General features: G+C 47.6%; 1 pseudogene; it reads right to left on the reverse strand.

The window, feature by feature from the left end:
* Positions 1 to 12,529: 12,529 nt before the first annotated feature.
* The window catches only part of LOC115870500, a 14,212-nt pseudogene continuing 9,080 nt past the window's right edge, over positions 12,530 to 17,661 (reverse strand).

The following is a 17,661-nucleotide window of genomic DNA, read 5'->3' on the forward strand; positions in this document are numbered from 1 at the left end:
GGGGGGAATGCCTGTGCATCTGACCTCCCCCCACAAGGGAGGGAGAGGGGAAAATGAGGAGCTGATATCAGGGCTCAAGTAGAAAGAAAATGCTTTGAAAATGATGATGGCAACAAATGTAAAAATGTGCTTGACACAATGGATTTATATGGATTGTGATAAGAGATGTAAGATCCCCCAATAAAACTATTTCATTTAAAAAAATCAACTCAAGAGCAGTAAGTTTATCATGTTACATGTTAACTTTAAGCGTTGGGGTGGATTCTGAGTTTTTCCCAACAACTCACAGTTGTTCTAAGAGAGAGTGTAGATTTTGCCAGAAAAAGACAATTGGCTTGCCTGTGTTTTATTCCTCTCTGGCTCCTGTGAGAGAAATACCACAGGCAAGTCTTATTCTTGGGTAGCTTCACAAGGTGAAGTTAATTGGCCAGAAGTGTGAACTCAGGGGTTGTAGGGGAAGACTCTAGGAGCCCAGGTGGGGCAAGAGGTTAGGCATTGGTTAGGCATTGACTGTAAACCAGACAGCAGTTCAAACCCAGAGGGAGAAGAAGAGACTGTCGTTTCTGTGCAGATGAGCAGCCTCAGAAACCCCGAGAAGCAGCCGCTCTGAGTCAGGTTTGGACCCTTTCACTTGAGAGGGGAGAAAGTCTGACTCATAACCCAAACTGACAAACGGAATGAAAGATCGTGGAGGGACTGAGGCCTGGGCTGAGGCTCAGGAGGCTTCTGTAAGGTTCAAATGGTAACAGGAAGGAAGCTACTAGAACATGGAAAAGGGTGGAAGGTGGGAGTTGAGATTTTAGGGGTAAGACTGCTCTTGGTCACAAGATCTTGGGTGGGCCATACTGGTGGGGGCTAAAGCAGATGGTGTGTTGCCCTGAGAGGCTGGGCCGCCCTGTGGATGCTGAAATCATCCAAGTGTGAGGTAGATAGACTTCAGGTGGACTTCCAAGAAAAACATTCTTTTCTTCCCTAGAACCTCACCCTCTCCTTAACCTGACTGGTTGGTTTGTCCCTAGATGTGCCTGGAAGCCCAAATATCCCAACAAATGAAGACGTTTCATTGAACTTCTCTCTTTAAAAAACAAACAACAACACACAGATAAAATTCCATATGTTCACTCCTCAGGGAAGAAATCAGAGAGACCTTAAGCCCTGCTGATGCACAATCTCTTTCCTTCCTCTCCCTCACGTAGAGCCACAGTGACTTGTTAGAAATATTTCAGAAATAACCACATTATCCTATTTCCCTCCTCTCTGCAAAACTATCGCAAACCGCCCAGACACAATGGAGAGAGGGTGAGATCTGAAACCCAGCCAAGCGGCTCAACTTTTCTGCACGTGTATTTCCTTATTCCGGGGCGGGGAGTGGGGAGTGCAAAGAGTTAACATGCTGGGTTGTGAACCCAAGGGTTGGCGATTCAAGCCCACCCAGAGGTGCTTGAGAAAAAGAGTCTAGTGATCTACTTTCAAAAACTCAAGACACGGAGCCCCCACCCCCCCAAACCCTGGGGCTGTTCTATTCTGCACATATCTGGTCTTTACACATTGAGGCGGACTCAGCTGCAGCTGGGGAGAATGGGATTTAGGTTTCCTTACCTCTACAATGAAGATGGGAACCTTGGTGGCAAAGTGGTTATGAGTTGGGCTGCCATCCTCAAGGTCAGCAGTTTGAAACCATCTGTCACTCCAAGGGAGAAGCACAGGGCTCTCCACTCCTGAAAAGAGTACAGTCTCAGAAACTCACAGGGCAGTTCTACCCTGTCCTGCAGGGTTGCTATGAGCCGGCATCGACATGATGGCAGTGAGCTTGGTTTGGGTTTTGATTCGGTTTTCAACGGATGTAGAGAAGCCCTGGTGGAGCAATGGGGAAGCGCTCTACTACTAACCGAAAGGCTGGACGTTCAAACATACCCATCAGTCCCCCAGGAGACAGACTGGCAAGCTGCTGCTCTGTCAAGATCCGAGCCTACGAAACCCTGCAGGGCACTGATGTGCTGTCACAGGAGCCTCTTCTTTCTTTCTTTTTTAAAAAATAAATCATTTTATTGGGGGCTCTTACAGCTCTTATAACAATCCATATATCAATTGTATCAAGCAGATTTGTACATGTTACCATCGTCATTTTCTAAACATTTTCTTTCTCATTGTTATCAGATCCTCTTTTTTCCCTCCGTCTCCACCCTCCCACCCTTGTGAACCCTTGATAAATTATAAATTATTTTCTTTTTTTAATCATTTTATTGGGGGCTCGTAGAGCTCTTATCACAATCCATACGTCCATCCATTGTGTCAAGCACATTTGTACGTTTGTTGCCATCATCATTTTCAAAACATGTTCTTTCTACTTGAGCCCTTGGTGTCAGCTTCTCATTTTTTCCCTCCCTTGATAATTTATATTTTTTTTTCTTGTCTTACATTGACCAATGTTTCCCTTCACCTACTTTTTTGTTGGGAGGGAGTTATATGTAGATTATTGTGAATGGTTCCCCCTTTCTCCTCCCACCTTCCCTTTCCCCTCCTGGTATCACTATTCTCATTATTAGTCCTGAGGGGTTTATCAGTCCTGGATTCCTTGTGTTTCCAGCTCTTATCTGGACCAGTGTACATGCTCTGGCCTAGCCAGATTTGTAAGGTAGAATTGGGGTCATTATAGTGGGGTCATGAAGCATTAAAGAACTAGAGGAAAGTTGTATGTTTCATCAGTGCTATACTGCACCCTGACTGGCTTTTCTCTTCCTCGTGACCATTCTGTAAGGGATGTCCAGTGCCTACAGATGGACTTAGGTCTCCATGCACTCCAACCACTGTCTCCCTTCACCATGTTTCTGTTGTTTGGAGATGGGTTTATATGTTGATCATTGTGATCAGTTCTCCCTTTCTCCCCCTTCTCCTCCTTCTCTTTCCACCTTCCCCACTACCCTCCTGGTATCATGCTCTGTTGTGAGCGCTCCCTTCGTGGGGGTGGGCAGACCAGGCACAATTTCCGCACTGTCTCTGGTGCTGTCCCCTGCAGCACTGTAGCTCAGTGAGGCTGTGGCTCTATTACTTCAAGTGGGCACAATCCCGGACTCTCTGAGTCTTAGTATCATCACCTGTGAAGTACGGATGATGCTCTCCGTCCTGCTCACCCCCACAGAATAGGTAAGAGTATTGAAGAAGCTAGTGGGACTTGTAACTGTGAACAAAAATGAAGACCTGAGTAAGGTCGTGATAAAGTCCAGCGTGGGGCATCGGCGGTTCCGCTGTAGCATTTCCCTCTTCCATAGCATGCCCAGCCACCACACATCTGCCTGTGGAGGCTGGCGTGTTGCCCCGAGGCAAAACAGGCTCCCATGGAGCTTGGGAATTAGTAGCGACTAGGAGCAAGGACCTGTCGATCCATTTCACTTCTGAAAATCAGTCAATGAAAGCCCTGGGGGTCACAATGGTCTCCCCTCTCAGCGCTGCTGGAGGTCGCACAGCACAGTATTTCCCTCCACTGTGCGTGATGTTGCCATAAGTCAGGGACTGGCAACAACAGCAAAGTCCAGTCTCGAGTGCTACCTGCCTGGAGAGCATTTGCTGTTAAAGAAAGGTACGTGGAGGTTTAATAATCCTTCAGCAAAATTGTATTGGGCAACCCTCTAGTCACCCTTCAGGTGTGGAAATGAGCTCACCCTGTGCCTCAGGTATCCACTAAACAACAGACGGGTCTACACGGTGAACAAGAGTCGAGAATTACTCACTAGAGCAGTACACACACCTTAGAGCTGTCCACCATGTGTGGCCAGAAGGGCAGCATTTACCCAAAGGCAACGTTTAAAAGATGGAAGAAAGGGTGAGGAAAGAAAGAAGAAAGGAAATAGGAAACACAGGAGGAGATGGGATCCGTGACATTACATCATGGGGACTGCACTTAATGACCAGAAGCCAAGTGTATACCAATTGTTGAGTGGAAAACTCATTGCTACTTCACCCAATATTGGCCCTCAAGTGAATGTCCAGCCCCGTGCCAGGACTTACTTCAAAAGCAATCCTTCCTCTTCCTCTGTGCTCAACAATTAAACTGTATTCATTCGTTTATCCATTTATTTGATAATAATTTATAAATTATCAAGGGTTCATGAGGGAGAGGGAGCGGGAAGGGAGGGGGAAAATGAGGAGAGGATGCCGGGGGCTTACGTGGAGAGCAAATGTTTTGAGAAAGATGAGGGTAACGAATGTACAAATGCACTCTATACAATCGATGTATGTATGGATTATGATAAGTGTTGTATGAGCCCCCAATAAAAATGATAATAAATAATTGTTTATGGAAAAGCAGCTATACTATTTACCTCTTAGAGGGCACGTTTCAACCTTTTAGTAGACTGTTCAGTGGGTCAGTGATATAGAAGTCATTGTATTTAATTGCATGCTGAGCAGACGCTCCGAGAAGCTGGACTCTGGCGAAGGCCATGGCATCAGAATTGGGCGAAGGCCATCAACAATCTGCGACAGGCAGAGGGCACGACCATGTTTGCTGAAAGTGAAGTGGACTCGAAGCACTTACTGATGAAGTCCAACCCAATGTAAAGAATGCAAAAGTCCCCACCACTGGGCCGCTGGGCAACCTTGTGACGAAAGGAGAAGCGTTGATGTTGTCAAGGCATTCATTCTTCTTGGATCCATAATCAGTGTCCAGGGAAGCAGGAAAGAGGACGTCCCACAATGCACTGCATTTGGGGAAATCTGCTACAAACGATCTCTTTAAGTGTTCTAAAGCAAAGGTGCCACTTTAAAGCCGTAAAGCATGCCTGCCCCAAGCCATGGTATTTTCACCTGCTTCGCAGGCAGGTGGACGCCGGACATCGAATGAGGAAGACCTAAGTAGAACTGGTGCATCTGAATTTCCGTGTTGGCAAAGAATATTGAAAACACCACAGACTTCCGGGAGAAGGCACGAATCCAGATCATTTCTTGGGAGCAGGGGTAGCACGTCTTTATCTCAGTTGTTTGGGGCATGTTATCAGGAAGAAGCAAGTTTGGTAAAGTAGAGGGTCATCAGAAAAGAGGAGGGCCCTCCGCAAGATGGACTGACACAATGGTGACAGCAGGGAACGCAAACATCGCAACCGATGTGCAGACGGGCAGGGTTTGTTATGTTCTGTGTGGGGTCGCGCTGTGCAGGCGCTGACTGGACAGCGCCTCCCAGCAAGCAGCTGACTTCCCTGTCACCTCCCACGGACTAGAGAGCTTGTGAGCTCCTTGAGCCCGTGTGAGGCCGGTGTCATTGGCTGAGCACTCTATAAATATTACAGCTGCCACGGGCCGTTTTCTCTCTAACCACATTGGTCAGACTGGAGAGAACTGGACTCGCATGTTCTAATCACAGTCAACACGCTACTCTCCTGCTCCAGATTGCTCAGCAGCAGTGAGACATCCAGTCTCCAAGCCCTGGCCTGACATCAGACCCCGGGGTGGCCCCAGTGGATGCATCTCTATCATCACAACTTGGCATTTCTCCAGCCAGTGAGTTAGCTCTCCAGTCTCTGTGCAGCCCGTGGGGATCAGGGGCCATTAGTGTTGGCTGGGTCCTCTGCTAGGGATGAGAGATGCTCTCAGCACCAGTCCGTTCTGCTTCCTGGACGCCAGCCCACCCAGGAGCACAGATGGAGCCCAAGGCCAATGCATTCGCCACCATCCTGAGCCATCACCAGGCTGCCTAATGGCTGGATGGCCTGGGAAAGATTTGGCTCCTCTCCCTGGCTCTCATCCCCTCGTTTGCCTCTCCAGGCCGTCCTGTCCCTCCCTCCCATTCCTTCTCCTGCCTCACTGTCTTTGTTCTCTTCTTACTGTCTTGCCTCACCTCTGCCTGCTTTCCTTACTTTCTCTCTGCCCCTTTTACCTCCTTCCATTTCCATTCCTCTGCTCTCTCCGCCTCTGTGTTGCACTGTTTGCCTTTAATTCCTCCTCCCTGTAGACATACATGCACATAGATGCCTGTCTCTCTCTCCTCCGGCAGGTCTTCCCCTTTCTCATCTCCTTTTCCACTCCCAACCCCAACTCCAATCTCTCAGCCACGGCAGAGGCAGGAGAGCACCCGGGGGTCCAGGCACAAGAAAGGTCCCATTCAAGTGGAGCAAAGGAGACATATACAGACCCTACAGGACTGAGAAAAACTGCTCCTTGGGGTTTGCAAGCCTGTAAACCTTAACGGGAGCAGACCGCCTCATCTTTCTCTCAATGAGTGGCTGGTGGTTTGAACTGCTGGCCTTGAGGTTAACAGACCAATGTTTAACCCATAACACTATGAGGGATCCTTACAGGAAACATTCAGAGGATTAATCCAGGAAAGTACTTTGGCATTTTCCATTCTTGAGACCAGACTAAGCAGCCTCTTCCTCACGGCTCCCACTGAAAACAAAGCACATGAAGCTAACACGCTACAAGGACTAAAAATTTTAGTTGACCAAAAGTTGATGTAGATGCAATGGAAACTTCCACAAATTTCTGTGAGAGTGCAAAATGACACGACCACTTTTGAAAACTGTTCTTGTCTTATAAGGTTAAACTTAGGTCTGCCCTATGATCCAGCAATTCTATATATTGATGGGATTAGTTCCACCCAAAGGAAATGAAACTGCATGGCCACCTGAGATATAGTCAATTAAAACAGCCTTCTAGCCACAATTCCTTATGTGCTGTATGATCATTGTGGACTCAATGCCTGTGACTAGGATCCCAGTTTGGAGGGGATGCTCTGTTACAGAATTAAGGTAAGATAAAGCCTTGACCTGGTGGTGTAGTGGTTCTGCGTTGGGCTGTGATCCACATGGTTGGCAGTTTGAAACCACCAGCAGCTCTGTGGAAGAAAGACTGGGTTTTCTACTCCCATAACCAGTTGCAGTCTCGGAAACCCACAGAGGGTCGCTGTAAGCCAGTATTGACTCGATGGCAGTGAGTTTGGAAAAGTCCTGACCTTAGTAGAGGGTGTGAACCAGGTTATACCCTTTGTTTCCTTGAAGGCATTTTTAACGTCACTTCACTAGAGGGTGTGACTAAAGATACCATCTTCAGTGTCCTGGGGTGTCCAGTCTGTGTTCGGGTTAGATTTTATGTCAACTTCTACCCGGATGAAAGTGTCGTGGTAGACTCCAACCTATCAATCAGGTCACAGCTCAATGATGCCTCCTTGGGGGTGAAGACTCTGTATAAGAGAGACACTGGGAACTTCTCTCTCCTTCTCTTGCCCTTTGCCTTCCTGCTTGCATGGATTCTGTATCTGTCTCCAGGAATGGTCCCTTGTGGCCTGCTGATCCTGGGAACTATTGGTGACCTGTCATGTTCCCATCGACCATAGATCCACAGGACTCTGTGCCCACCGGCCTGTGATCTCCCTGCTTCCCCTTCCCCTGGCCGCATCACTGGCCTGCAGCTGCGTGAGTCTGAAGAGGGCTCTGGCTAGTTTTGGACTTTAGTTAAGATCCGTGGACTTAAGTTCGAGTGGGCTGGACGACTTCCTGACGTAAAATCACTTCTTGATAGAAAGTCCTTTCGTACACATGTGGGGGTCTCGCTGACTTTGTTTTTCTAGACAACCCAGCCTAACACCGTCTGCTAAAAGGTAAACACCACTCGTCCATCAGAGCCGTTCCTTTGCGGCTAAGAGCCATCTCGGAGCCAGAGAGCAGTCCGGGGACATGGGAAGAGCTGCTCCAGATCTCCGTCCTCAGTGTGGCGGAACCAGAGACTGCAGTGCAGGGACCCGGAGGAGCAGCGCCAAGACTGTGGGGCACCTTCGACGCATGGTGATGGGACTGTGAGACAGACAGAGCGGCAGGCGGGCTTCCAGGCCCATGGAGGCAGAGGTCAAGGGACCTTGCAGCTGAGAGCCCGAGGATCAGACAGCGAGACACGGATCCTGGCTGAGGGGAAGTGTGCCTGTGGCCCAATGACTGTGTCCTTGCTGGTGACTGGTTCTACCTTGTGGTAACCTACTAATTTCCCAAATAAATCCCATCGTGGTGATTATTATCTGTGAGTTCTGTATTATCAATGAATTGTAGAGCCTCGGGGAAACAATAGGGAACGTTGTGTGTGACAAAACACACCACTTGAGACCATGGACACAACACATGAGTTTTCAGAACACCGACAGGCGAATGAGGAAAGAACCATGGCCTTCCCATCTAGTGGGGCGTGGCTCCACACTCACTGGGCAAAACAGGCCATGCCACAAGGCACCTCGATAGCATTACGTACATGTGGGAAGTGACGGCACGGAAATGTTTTGTTATATGACAGGGCATTGCAGGATAATGAAATTTAAAATAATATAATAGTGCTTTCCCAGGAAAGTTTTGTAGGCCCCTCATATATGTGTTTGCCACAATAATCAACATTTTTAAAATACGTTGAGTGAAATAAGCAAACCACCGAGTATGGCTTCATCTATGTGAAACGGGCCCCCAGACAAATTGTCCTGATTGATCTTGGCAGCAGCTGTGTTGGAAGCCCGAAGCAGAAAGCTGTCTTTCTGTGTCAGGGAAACTGATCTACAGTGATGAACTGGAGAGCCACAGGCAAGGCTGGAAGGAGAGAGCTGGGCAGGAGCGAGATGGCCACAGGTGGTAGGTAGGCTCTACCTTCTTGACTGGTATCAACATCCAAACCTGCTGCTACTGGTCAGTGTTACTGATCCGAGCGGCCTCAGAGAGTTTTCTCTTTTTAAAATCATTTTATTGGGGGCTCTTACAGCTCTTATAACACTCCATACATCAGTTGTATCAAGCACATTTGTACATATGTTGCCATCATCATTTTCTAAACATTTACTTTTTATTTGAGCCCTTGGGATCAGCTCTTCATTTTTCCCTCCCTCCCCCTCCAACCCTCATGACCCCTTAATAAATGATAAATTATTATTATTTTCATATAGTATACAGACTTCTATCTCCCTTCAATCATGTATCTGTTGTTCATCCCTCTGGGTGGGGGGGATTATGCCTCAATCATTGTAATCGGTTCCCCCTTCCTCCCTTTCGTCCCCCACTGTCCCCCTACCCTCCTGGTGCTATACTGAACCCTGGTTGACTCATCTCTGCATTGTGACCCTTCTCTGAGGGGATGTCCTATTGTCTACAGATGGGTTTGGGGTCTCGGCTCCAACCCCCCTTGTTCTCAACAATATATTTTTTGTTGTTGAAATTTGAGGTCTTCTGATGCCTGTTACCTGTTCCTGTCGACACCGTATGATCACACAGGAGGATGTGCTTCTTCCATGTGGGCTTGCTGCTTCTCAAGTGTTTTCGTGATTGTAATCTTCACAGATAGAAACTGCTGGGTCTTTCTTCCAAGGTAGTTGGATGGATTTGAACCACCCACCTTTAGGTTAACAGTCAAGTGTAAACTATTTGCTCCAATTAGGGATCAGCTGTTGCCCCTATTAATCTGAACTTACTGAGTCAGACACTCACGACATATAAATGATATCTCATTGTTTAAAAAAATCACCACTAATTACATAACTCAAAGGAAAATACCCCCCAGAGTGATACACTTCAGAGGACAGCACTGAAGCTACAGCTTGGGGAGAGGGGCACGTCTGACTACAGCACACAGGAGAAACAAAGAGAGATGGAAAGGGAGGGAACACATCCTGGCCCACCAAGCCCTGAGGATGATATTCCTGCTCAGAGCAGACAATGCAGAGAGAGGACCATAGAACTGGCCCCACCACAAGACACGATGTCCCTCACTGAGCCACAATGCTATGGGGGACAACACTGGAGACACAGGGAGGGAATTGTGTCCGATCTGACCCCATCACACAGGGCAAAACACTAAGGGCATGCAACAGAGCAGTAAGGGAAGCGAAGTGATTAAGTCCCTGGGGAATACCAAAAATAGACATTGGGGACAGAGTGTGGCACCCCATCAGACTCGAGTGGAAAACACTCCTAAAGGCCAAAAAACAGACTTGGAACTATTTATAGGTTTTTCGTTTTTTGTAATTGGCTTTCTTTTTGTTGTTGTTATTTTGGTTTTGTTGTTTTTGTCTTCCTTTGTTGTTTTGCTTGGCTTTGCCTGGTTTTTGCATTTATTAATGTCTCTGCATGTCTATCTAGATAAGATAGGTGAAATAAACAATTCAGAGAAGAAAACAACAGGACCAATGGGTCTGGAGGAACATGGGAGAAGGGGAGGTGGAAGAAATGAAGGGGGAACAACAAGTGAACTAAAATCAATGGAGAGAAGGGCGTAAGAGGCCTAGTGGGGCTTAATCGAGGGCAATATAATAGTGAGGAATTACTGAACCCAAATGAAGGCTGAACGTGATAATGGGACAAGAAAAAAGCAAAAGGAAATAGAGGAAAGAACTAGGAGCCAAATGGGCATTTATAGAGGTCTAAATACAGGCATGTACATAAGTAAATATATTTATATATAATGATAGGAAAATAGATCTATGTATTATATATGTATGTTAAGTTTTAAGGTAGCAAATGGACATTGGGCCCCTACTCAAGTCTTCCCCTAATGCAAGAAGACTTTGTTCTAATGATCCACAATTCTGTGATGCTCACCTTCCCAACACAATTGCTGAAGACAAAGTGAGTGCATAAGCAAATGTGATGAAGAAAGCTGATGGTGCCCGGCAATCAAAAAATATAGCATCTGGGGTCTTAAAGGCTTGAAGATAAATTAGTAGCCATCTAGTTGAGAAACTATAAAGTCCACATGGAAGAAGCACACCAGTCTGTGTGATCATGAGGTTGATGGGGTCAGGTATCAGGCATCTAAGACCCAGAACAAAATCATACCATAATAGGGGGGGGAGCAGAGTGGAGACCCAAAGTCCATCTGTTGACAATTGGACATCCCCTTACAGAAGGATCACAAGGGAAGAAGAGACAAGCCAGTCAGGGTACAGTATAGCACCAGTGAAACATACAACTTTCCTCCAGTTCTTAAATGCTTCATTCCCACCCCACACACACTATCATGACCCCAATTCAACCTTACAAATCTGACTAGAGCATGTACACTGCTACAGATAAGAGCCCCAAACACAGGGAATCCAAGACAGATAAACCCCTCAGGACCAATAATGAGAATAGAGATTCCAGGAAGATAGGGGATGGTGGAGGGAGAAAAGGGGATTGGTCACAAGGAGGATGGACAACAGAAAAGGGATGAAGGGAGACAGAGGCCAACATAAGCTATGAAAATAATATTTTATGTTTATCAAGGGTTCATGAGAGAGGGAGGGAGAGAAAAATATGAGGAGCTGATATTAAGGGCTCAAGTAGAAAGACAATATGTTGAGAATGGTGAGGGCAATGAATGTACAAATGTGCTTGACACAAGGGATGAATGTATGGATTGTGGTAAGAGCTGTAAGACTAAGGTGACCAGACGTCCCGCTTTTGGCGGGACAGTCCCGATTTTTAACAATTTTTTCCGCGTCCTGCGGCATTTTTTAAAAGTCCCAATTTCTGGAAAGAATGCACGACAAGCTAGGGTATAGGTTTTCGGCTGCCATGTGGCTATTTCGCAAGGATATGAGTTTTATCAATGGTGTCCCGCTTTACCAATGTTAAAATCTGGTCACCTTATGTAAGACCTCCCAACAAAAGTATTTAATAATGATTTTAAAAAGAACACACACACACACAAGGGAAGATACAACTGCATTTTCTATTTTCTACTCAGATTCCCATTTAATCACATATTCCAACCTAGCGATGCTGGTGAGGGTAGTGCACGACGAGGCAGTGTTTCCTCGTTCCATCGCAGGTGGGAACACGATGAGCAAGCAGCAACAGCATGAAAGACAACAGACTCCTGCTTTTCTCTTAACAGCACTGAGTGCACTTTCCCACGTCATTCAAATTCTTTGACGTACCCCCTTTTCATGGGGGAGGACGGTCCATTATACAGCTGTGTCATAACTTATTTAGCAGTTCTCTATTGTTCCACATTTGGGTCGTTTCCAATTTTCCCATACGAGCAAATGCGTCATCATTGAAAATCATTGGCATTAGTTGCGTGTGTAGCAGTGCGAGCCCTCGAGTCAGGGCAGCTGTGTGGCATCTCAGCCCAGCCACTGATGTGGCTGTGTGGCCTGGCAAATCGCTGCAGCTCTCTCTCACTGCTTCCCTCTCCTTCCTGGAAACTTACCTCATGAAATGGGATAATGCACGTAGACCACTTAGCACCGGGCCTGGCACTTAGTAAGCCCCCAGAAGGACATAAAGCTGCGCTTAGAACAGTTGTTGGAGGACTGAGGGAGATAAAGTTATGAGACCGCTCCAAACATCTTTACATGGTTAGCATAGTCTCACTCACTGCCACCAAGTCCAATCGGACTCACAACGACCCTCTAGGACAGGGTAGAGCCGCCTCTGTAGGTTTTCAAGACTAACGCTATTTTTTTTTTTTTTTTTTTGAGAATCAGGGTTGTTTATTGGGGGAGATCAGCCAAGGTCGCTGGAGAGAAGAATAGGTCTTAGTGGGTTCAAAGGTGACCCTTGAGTGGAAGAATCCATCCTAGGAGAATAAGCAGACCCCTCCCCACCCAGGCCTATGAAGGAAGCCTCAGGGGGTGCCCAGAGGGATGGTGAAGGAGAGGTAGTCCCCAAGGGTACCCGAACGGGGCGGTAGATCTGGAAGATGGTGATCCAGGTGGTGAGGACCATTACCCACAAGAGGCAGCTCACTGCTGAGCGCAGACATATTCACACGGAGAGCTCTACTGTCAAGGGCGCATGAATCCCGTTTTCCTCCCAGGTAGTACTCCTGGTACAGGTTCAACTTCTCCTCGTTGGACACTCGCTCCAGGTTCATAGTTGCCCACGTGCCGAGTTGTCCCAAGCCCTGTGGGATAAGGCCCATGCCTTGATCCCCAGGCGTGAAACCCTACTTTGTCTGAATTGATCTTTGGCTACCTTCAAGACTCAGCCTTCACTAGTGTAGAAAGCCTTCCCTTTCTCCCTCAGAGGGCTGAGGGGGTTCAAACTGCTGACTTCGCAGTTCGCAGCCCAATGCGCAGCCTGCTACTCGCCTTCAGGCCGCCTGGCCTGGTGCAGATGGCTTACCCAGCATTCACTGCATCCTGCGATGCTATCCAGTCACCACTCTCCTTTCATAAAGACCAGATAGAGCCTCACAACTCCTCTCAGCACATCACTCAGGGTTCTGTTACTGTTTAATTTGAGTTGAGGTAAGGGATGGCGTTCTTCACCATCCTGGTTCTAGAAGATGGTGCTCAACTCCAGCTACGTTAGAATCATCTGGGACGGCTGAGGGGGTGGGGGTGGGGGTGGGGGTTTGAGCACGCTTGTAGGTTGGTGCCTATTATAGATCGAATTGCCCCAAAAGTTATGTGGGAGTCCTCGTCTTGAATGAAAGCTTGTTTGAACGTGGGCCTGGCAGATGTTGTTAATTTAATATGAGATTAAACTGGAGTAAGGTATCGGCTTTAATCCAATGTGACGGAATGAAGCAGAGGGAAGTGTCATGTGGCACCAGAAGTACACAGGCCAAGTGGCTACCAGAGCTGGAAGAGGTCGGGAAGACTCTAACCCTAGAAGGGACTGAACAGCAGTCAAGGCCCATGGGGTCCCTTGTTCTTATTTACTGCGCCGGAGTGAACAACGTCATCCGAATGAACCATCCAAAGCCCTCGTTCAGCCAGATTCTCAAAGGATGGGACCTAAAAGCACTGGTATTTTCAAAATCTCCTCCAAGGCAAAAATGACAGTTTCAAGTGCAGGCAATAAGGAAAAAGGTTACACTTTGGCTGCAATGGGTATGAAATAAGAGGAGTCTTAGCTGGGAGGAAAATAATCAATGATAAAAGTAACTAACCTGTTAGGGATGATTGGGGCATGATTTTCAGGGACGGGTGCAAATGAAAATGTGGGGTCCCTTGTTCAAAAACAGCTATGAATTTTTAAAAATGGAGACAGAAGGACATTAAACCAAGCACAAGGCCTTCTGAGCTCAGGTCCCACACCACTCCCCGGGCTCACAGCCATGAGGCCAACCTTGGAGAAGATGAATCAGCTCTTACCTCAAGAAGTGACTTTAGCACCCATCACGCCGCCCCTTCCTTCTCTGCCCTTGGGAGTGCCTGGGACGCTCCCACACACTATTCTGTAACACACTCTGGTCCTGTGAGCTTCTGTGTCTCCATGGCGAGGCTGGAAGTTGCTGGAGGACAGAAAAACAAACAAGTCTGTCTTGAAAGAAGTACAACCAGAGTGCTCCGTAGATGCAAGGAGGCTACACTAATGTGCTCAAACATAACAATCCCTGGCAGGGTGCCACACAACTGGGCAGCATTGCATTCTCCCTGTTGTGCAGAGAGTCGAACTGACTGGGTGGCACCTAACAACAAAAGCAATCAGGTCTTGGACAGGACTGGGAACAGCTTGTGTAGGAGCGAGGCCGGCCCCTGGCGTTCCCATCCCATGCTGTAAGGTCAAAGCTATCACCGACTAGTGCTTTCCTCACTCCAGCCCCTCCCTAGATCTGGCCTTTTAGATAAAAGGTTATCAATCGTTTCCATAGCCCCTACCTCTAAGGCTTATCTGGGATCGAAGTCTTAGCTACCATTTTCAGCAGCGTGCTTGAAAGTCGGAATCAGAAAATAACTGTCCCGCATCTGAGGTTGGGGTGGGCCCTGCCCCACCCTGATTGCCTGGCATTTAATGGGCCCTGTGGTTTTCTTTGAGTTGTTTACAATGCTAACCCAGCCCTTCAGAATCACTCAGATTGACTTGACAAATGGTTTTCCCAGGATTTACAATCCTGTCTCAAACCCAAGACATTTGAAAGGTCAAGAGGATGAAAATAACCCAGTCTCACAGGACCTACAAAACTCCACGGATTCTCCCTGTTTCGAGCCTGTGCATCCGGGAAGAAGACACTGAGCATGTGGTGTGACCCTAGTGTGTGCTGGCACTCCGCGTGTTACTTGACAGCCTAAAAGGGCAGAATAAGAATGAGCCGGAGAATGGTCGCCTTAGCCGGGCAGCTGCATTCAAGCAGCTCTACCACTCACCCACTCTGCCTCGGTTTCCTTGTCTGTGCATCAAACCCAAAGCCAAACTCAACGGCCAGAGGTCCAATGCCGATGCATAGCTACTCTATAGGGTTTGAGATTTTGTAGATCTGTACAGGGCAGATAGCTGCATCTTTCTTTTGCAGAGAAATTGGTAGGTTTGAACCTACCAGCACTAACCTGGCAGTACCACCAGGGGTCCTTGTCCATTAAAACCGTCCAAATTCACTGCCATTGAGTCAATTCCAGCTCAGACTGACCCTATAGGATGGGGTAGAGCTTCCTCTGTGGGTTTCCGAGGATGTAACTCTGTATGGAAGTAGAAAGCCTCATCTTTCTCCTAAAGAGCAGCTGGTGGTATTGAACGGCTGACCTTGTGTTTAGCAGCCCAACGCACAATCCATGACAGCACCGGGGCTCCTCCTTGTACAATAGATAGGACAATAATAATAACAATTTCCTCAAATATCACTGCAGGCAGTGAGGGCTAGATTGTATCTTCACAATTGTCTTGAGGCAGTACAATAATGCTCTACTGACAGATGGAGAACCCGAGTTCATGGACACAAAGTTGTGACCTTTGCTCAAGATCACTGGGCTAAGAGCCATCGTTGGTATTTGCACCCAGGAAAGCTCCAAGTGCAGCCCAATTTCTAAATTCCTGCAACTAATTTCATGCATGAGATCATATCCTGCATCAGACAATGCTGATCAAGTGAAGAAGAGGATGAGGTCCCACTTCTCCTACCTGGGGGACACAGAGAAGATGAAAAGAAACAAACAGGAGACAAACAAAACCACGTGGCATGATGTTCATGCGATGAAGACTGGATGCCAATGGGCAGACACTGGGATTAAGCCACAGGTTTATAAGTAGGAGATAGATGGGGGCATGAACTCTAGAACGGCCATGCAGTGGTTCACAGCCTTCGTGAATCTCAAAGTCATTTACCTGGTGACGCAAATCAGACACAAAAGATGATATCATGCCTGGTTCTATTTATATACAATTCCAAAACATAAATTTTAAAAAAATGGCTGCTTGAATTTGAGGGCAGAGGGCAAAAGTGACTGCAAAGAGCCCAGAGGGAACATTGTGGTCCTGGAAACGTTCTATACCGGACTGTGCTGGTTCCAGGGGTGTCAACATGCAGCAACAGGAATCAGATTGTGGAAAGGGGCCTGTAGGTGGCGCAGTTTGCATTTGATTGCTAACCTGAAGGTTGGCAGTTCAAACCCAGCTGGTGGTGCCACGGATGAAAAGGGCTGTGATCTGCTTCTACTAAGTTTACAGCGAAGACACCCCTGTGTACAGGTCTACTCTGTATCAAACAGGGTCATCACGGGTCAGAACCAACAGCAAGTAACCACGCTCAGCTTGTGCACTTGAAATGCATAGAGCTTCTAAAAATAAGTAAACCGAACCAGTTTCAGTCCAGTCCTGTCCAAGTCCTGGCAAACCCGTGTGTACAGAGCAGACCTGTTCCATAAGGTTTTCCAACCATCTTTAGAAGTAGACTGCCAGGCCTTTCTCCCGAGGCACTTCCAGGTGTGTTGGCAACATCAACCCTTTAGTTCAGAGATTCCTAGATGTATCTGTCCTGCCGCCTCCTCTCAGAAAGAACATACTATTTGCCCACACCCACACCCCCCCCATCCCCGGCAATGAGAAATGTTTGTCCTCGAGCCTATAGCCCAGGATAAAGCATAGGGATCTACTTTTGCAGCAGCGGGGGTGGCACGGTGGTTTCAAGTCTGTTGTAACCACTGTTGCTGTTAAGTGCAAGTCAGCTGTCCCAAACCCTCATCTGCCCCAAGGGAGAAGGCAAAGCTCTCTACTCCCTTAAAGAGTTCCAGTCTTGCAGACCCCCAGGGGCAGTTCTGCCTTGTCATATAGGGTGACTATGGGGCAGCCTCCACTGGACGGCAGTGCGTTTGGAGTGTGATCTGCCTTTGCAGTCAGTCCCCCTGGACCGTTTCAGCGTCCCCTGGGGGAGGGGGGGACGGTATTATCCACTGTGAGAAACTGCTTTAGTGAGTAATGGGGTGCTAATCGTTGTCACATCCAGGGACTCATGAATGGAACTTAAACCAAACCAAGCCATCAAATTGATTCTGCCACATGGTGACCCTGTAGGATAGAGTAGAATTCACCCTTGGGGTTTCCAAGGCTCTAAGTCATTACGGAAGGAGACAGCCTCTTCTTTCTCCCCTGGAGCAGCTAGTGGGCTTGAATTGATGAACTTGTGCTTAGCCGCCCAAGTCACAGACCACTTACGACCAGGTTCCTCTGGAGCAGGATGCTCCTTCATTAAACCCCAACCAGGTTGCTTTAAAAACACGCGACAGGATAGAGGTGGGGGTGGCATGGGGAGAGTGAGGATGAGCGATGTCACATTGGGTGGGCGGGGCCAGCTTCTCCCAAGAAATAAAACTTGTGTTGAGAACTGAATGATGAGAAAGATACTGATATAGTTTATTATGCCAGCCTGGCTGATAAATACAAGTGGGATTAACTGAAGGGCGGAGAGATAATGGCTCAGTGAGCCTCATCTTTCTTGTCTCTTGCTCTTTGATCATCGGACCAGTGTGCGGCTACCTTGCTCGTTCTTTGCCTCAATTTATAG

This window comes from Echinops telfairi, unplaced genomic scaffold (genome assembly GCF_000313985.2).
Source record: "Echinops telfairi isolate 266 unplaced genomic scaffold, ASM31398v2 ScPeMD7_1713;HRSCAF=2227, whole genome shotgun sequence".
Classification (NCBI taxonomy): Eukaryota; Metazoa; Chordata; class Mammalia; order Afrosoricida; family Tenrecidae; genus Echinops; species Echinops telfairi.